This window comes from Marmota marmota, unplaced genomic scaffold (assembly GCF_001458135.2).
Source record: "Marmota marmota marmota unplaced genomic scaffold, marMar, whole genome shotgun sequence".
Lineage (NCBI taxonomy): Eukaryota > Metazoa > Chordata > Mammalia > Rodentia > Sciuridae > Marmota > Marmota marmota.
This window is the reverse complement of record NW_026000229.1, coordinates 16,631,767-16,637,447: the sequence shown is the minus strand read 5'-3', so window position 1 is coordinate 16,637,447 and position 5,681 is coordinate 16,631,767.

The window sequence follows — 5,681 nt, the reverse complement described above, 5'->3', positions numbered from 1 at the left end:
GAGGAAAGATAGACTTTTCAGCAAATAGTGCTGACACATGGGACATCCATAGAAAAAACGAAAAGCAAAGGACCTTGAGCCAAATATCATATTGTATAAAAAAAAATTGACCTGGAGTAGCTTATAGACTCAAATTGAAATCATGAAACAAATAATGTTTTCAGAAAAAAAGAATAGGAGGATCTTCTGGCTAAACCAAGCATTCTTAGTCTCAACACCAAAGTACAATTCATAAGAGGAAAAGCTGAGAAATTCTACTTAACAAAAATAAAATCTTTTGCTCCACTAGAGAACCTGTGAACATAAAGTAAGACTACAGAGTGGATGAAAATACTAGCAAAGCTCATATCTGACAAAAATTAGAGTATATTAACCACACTCAAACCCCAGTAGTAAAAGCATAAAAAATATAAGCAGAAAATGGGAAAAAAAAGACATTTAACTGATGAAGATACACAGATAAAAATGAGCACGACCTTATTAGCCATCAGCAAAATGCAAATTGAAACTACAATGAGGTATCTCTACAAACAGATCCGAATGGCTAAAAAAAAAAAACCAACAACAACAACAACAAAAAATATATATATATATTTATATATATATATTTATATATAAATATTTGTGTGTGTGTGTATGTGTGTAGAGAAAGAGCTAAAGAAAGAATGAGAGGGAGAAAGAGAATATCAGGTGTAGTTACGACACAAAAGTATATCTCTGTAATCCCAGCTACTTGGGAAGCTGAGGAAGGAGGTTGGCAGGTTTGAGGACACCTTTGGCAACTCAGTGAGGAGACTCTTTCTCAAAAAAATAAAAAGGGTTGGGAATGTAGCTCAGTGGTAAAGCAGTTATCTAGCGTATGTGAGGCCTTGGATTCCATCCTCAGTACTGCAAAATAAAATAAAATAAAATAAAAATGGAGAGCTGGGGATGTGGCTCAAGCGGTAGCGCGCTCGCCTGGCATGCGTGCTGCCCGGGTTCGATCCTCAGCACCACATACAAACAAAGATGTTGTGTCCGCCTAGAACTAAAAAATAAATATTAAAAAATTCTCTCTCTCTCTCTCTCTCTGTCTCTCCCTCTCTCTCTCTCTCTCTCCCCCACTCTCTCTTTAAAAAAATAAATAAATAAAAATAAAAATGGAGTCCGAATTCTCCTCCTCCTTCTGGTTATTGATCTCAAGTCAGACACATGTACTCTTTGTGCCAGTTTCTCATCTAAAATTTAAGGGTAGGAATAAACTCATAAAAAGTCATTCCCACTCTAAGACCTTTTAGGGGCTGGGACTATAGCCTAGTAGTAGAGTGCCTGCCTAGCATACATGAGGCTCTGGATGTGATCCACAGTATCAGACACACACACACACAAAAAAAATACCTTTGAGATTCCCAAATGACCACACATGTATGGTCAAGCTAAAAGGAGATGAGAATCATTTAAAGGGTGAAACCAAACATCAGGGGAAAGAGATTCAGGACTCATCTTCACTGTATCCTGGAACCATCTTGGATATGGCAGAAGGGTATGAGGTTGGCCTCTTGTGACACCTATCCAGGGTCCACCTTCCAGGGTCTATCTTGGATCCCACTACCAACTCCTGAACCAGGATCCATGGGGAAGGGGGCAGAATACCAGGTTTTGAGAGAGCAAAAGATTTGTGAGGAACCCTGCCCCTTGGCTCACAAGTCAGGAAGTGCCTGGCAGAGGTGAGGCAGTTGAAAGTACTAGAACTGGGAGGAAGCAATGGTAGTTTTGCCTGGGGCGTAGGGTTCCGGTCCCAGGAAGATCATTATTTTAGACCAACAGGAAAAACAAAATTAGTGGTTCCCACCAACTTCTCAGCCCCAGGAAACTGGAAATGCCTGGCGATTCCCTTCTGTTGCTCTGAGAATGGCCCCAGGGCCTGTGAGCACTTCCATTCCTCCTGCTAAGGTGAGAAGGCTTTGTCTAGAAGACAGAATGAGATCTCAGGACTCTGGAGCTTTTGTTCCAACAATGTCTCATTCTCAGGACATGCATTCCCTAGCCCCGAGACAAATGTGAGAGAAAAATGATCCTTTCTTCCTACTTGCTCCCCACTAGACAAAATTCCCACCAAATTCTGGCTTTAGCCCCTCAGACTTGGAGCTCCAAGTGGAGTGTGGGCGTGTGAAAGAAAAAGGAAAGAGGCAAACCAAGGGAGGGAAAAGGAGTTGTCAGGCTGTGTGGAATCTTCTAGGGATGGAGAGGCTTGAGGAAGGCCACATTTGGGGAAGCCATCTGACAGGGAGCAAGGCAGCCAAGGGTCAGAGACCATGGCCTATGAGGACTCCTTCTGGGCCTTGGCTCCAGGCTCTGTGCCCATTCTCTGATCTGCCACATTGTTCATCTATTTCCTCCTCTGGAAGTAGTAAGGGGGTGGAGGGGGCCAGAGATTCATGGCCTGGAGTAAATGAAGCAGGGTGGAGCTTCCACTGGGGGAGGGGGGCCTGGGTTAATTCCCATGACTGGCTGCCCTTCCGGCTGTCCTGGGACTGCGTGGGAAAAGGTCTTGGGAGTGCACTCTGTGTGTGTGTGTGTGTGTGTGTGTGTGTATGCGCGCACTTTCATTTGTGTCTGACTGCCTTGCCTGGCTTTAGTCACAGGACAAAGCCCTTTGAAAACTAGTTACCAGTCTACGTTCCCACTGGGCTCTCTTCTGGGAGAGGCATAAGAACATGCCCCAATGCCTGAGAGAAAGACACTGGAGGCCTTAGGACTATTTCCCTGGAGGTGGTGAATCTAGATGGTGACTTCCCTGAACTTCTAGGATGTTTCTGGAACCATTTGCTAAGCTCCAAGCTTCCTAGCAGAGCTCTATGACTTGCTGGATATTGGAGAGGAGTAGGAGCCAGATGTGGGGAATAAAGTCAATCATTCCCACTGCATCTACTTAAGCTGAGAATCCTTCACAGCCACTTAGAGCTTAGAGCCAAATGCATGATGGCAGACCAAAGGCCATATGCAGCCTGTAGATACATGCTTTGTTTGGCCAATATACTGTTTAAGAATTTTGATCCAGCTACTCAGGAGGCTGAGGCAGGAAGATGACAGGTTTAAGGTCAACGTGGGCAACTTAGACCCTGTCTCAAAAGAAAGAAGAAAAAAAAAGTGGGTGGGAGCATGGATGATGGATGTGGCTCAGTGGTAGAATGCCCCTGGGTTCAATCCCCAGTGCTGGGAAAAAAAGAAGAAAAAAAAACCTTTTTTTTTTTCAGTCAATATTGAGAGATTACTAAATTCACTAAAATTCACTAAAATCCCAATTATTACAGTCTTTTGAAAAATCAGAAGATACAGAATATTGATACACACTGGCCTAGGACAATAGCTGACTGGACTCAATAATGGCTGTTCCCATTAGAAAGAGCTTGGGCAATTGATTTTACCACAGTCCACATCACTCCCCACTTGTCCCCAGATCTGAGGCTGAGTATCTGTTGCTGCTGCTCCTCACACTGGCATGATTATTCCATAGTTTTCTGTGCTCTTGTCTTTATCAAAAATGAGGACACAAAAAAAACCAAGAGAGCCACCTGTTTCTAGAGCATACTTCCACCCAGCCAGGCACATTTCTAAGCAAGCCAAGATAAGGTTTGATGTCCTTTTACCACCTTTTCTGTCCCCTCCCCTTCACTTTCCAGTGGCGTAGTGTGGTTTTGTTTGTTTTTTTTTGTGGGGAGTGGGGCGAGTACTGGGGATTGAACTCAGGGGCACTCGACCACTGAACCACATCCCCAGCCCTTTTTTGTATTTTATTTAGAGACAGAGTCTCACTGAGTTGCTTAGTGCCTCACTTTTTCTAAGGCTGGCTTGGAACTCAAGATCCTCTCATCTCAGCCTCCTGAGCCCCTAGGATTACAGGTGTGTGCTACCACACCTGGCCTCCAGTGGCATAGTGTTTAATGTCATTCTTTGGCTATGAAATGTCATAGGTCTTGTGCTAGAATTACCCCCCCCACTCCTTCCCTTATTCCTAAATCATAATTCTAATTTTCTCAGTGAGCAAAGCATAGTTGCAAGACACGAAAGAGTAATAATAAAACCTAGTAGTATATTATCAGCTCATCCCCCAGCCTCAGGTTGCTAATGACCCTGTGAGAAAGCTGACACTTCTTAGCTTAAGTGTTCTCTCATGCAGAGACATGTGACATGTGCTTGGGAATACAAGGAAATACATCCAAAGGAGTTTACGCCAAACTGAAAACGAAGGTCACCTCCAGAGAAGTAGAGAAGGAAGCAGAAATGGGGGTGATGGCTGGGTGCAGTGGCGCATGCCTGTAATCCCAGTGACTCACAGGCTGAGGCAGGAGGATTGCAAGTTTGAGGACAGCCTCACCAACTTTACGGAAGCCCTAAGTAACTTAGCAAGATTGTCTCAAAATAAAAAAGTTAAAAAGGCTGAGGGTGTATCTAGCTCAGTGGTACAGGGACTCTGGTTTCAATCACTAGTACAAAAAGAAAAAAAAATAGAAACTATGGTCCCAGGCCTATCCTTAAAACTTAAATTTTTCTTTATAAGGAGATTATAATCATGCATAATTTACTTAATTAAAAACAATAATGAAGAGAAATGTCTCAGCCTCATACCTGTTAGTATGATCCCAGCTTTCTTTTCTCTCAGATGACTGCCCTCCATGATCTGTCCACTCACAATTCCCTGAACATGCCTTAATTTTTCTTCCATACTTAATCTCTCTCTTCCTTCTATTCAGAATACCTTTCTCCTGGGCTGTGGTGGTGGCTCAGTGGTAGAACACCTGCCTAGCATGTGCAAGGCACTGGGTTTGATTCTCAGCACCACATAAAAAAAAAAAATAAAGATCCATTGACAAATAAAAAATATTTTTAAAAAAGAATACCTTTCTCCTACTCTTCTACTAAGCCATCTCCAGCCTAGCTCTCAAAACTGTGGTTTTTTAATAATTCGGCTCATGCATACCCTAAACACTTTTGGGGTAGGGAGTACTGGGGATTGAACCCAGAGGTACTTAACCACTGAGCCACATCCCCAGCCCTATTTTGTATTTTATTTAGAGACAGGGTCTCACTGAGTTGCTTAGTGTCTCACTTTTACTGAGGCTGGCTTTGAACTCACAGTCCTCCTGCCTCAGCCTCCAAAGCCACTGGGATTACAGGCATGTGCCACTGCATCTGGCCCTAAGCACTTTTTTAAAATTATGTAGTCCTGGATAAAGTTTATTTTTTAAAATATTTTTTAGTTGTTGATGGACCTTTATTTTATTTATTTGTATGTGGTGCTGAGAATTGAACCCAGTGCCTCACACATGCTAGGCAAGCACACTTCCATTGAACTACAACCCCAGCCCTATTTTTTTAAAATACTTTTTAGTTGTCAATGGACCTTTATTTAATTAATTTGTTTATTTATATGCAGTGCTGAGGATTGAACCCAGGGTCTCACACATGCCAGGCAACTGCTTTACTCCTGAGCCACATCCCCAGCCCGCCCAGCCCTATTTTTTAATATATATTTTTCAGTACCCTTGGGATTGAACCCAGGGCACTCTACCACTGAGCCTTTTTTCTTTCTGATTTAACTTTTTTTTTTAATCTTTATTTTATTTATTTATTCTTATGTGGTGCTGAGGCTTGAATTCAGGGCCTTGCACATGCTAGGTGAGTGCTCTACCGCTGAGCCA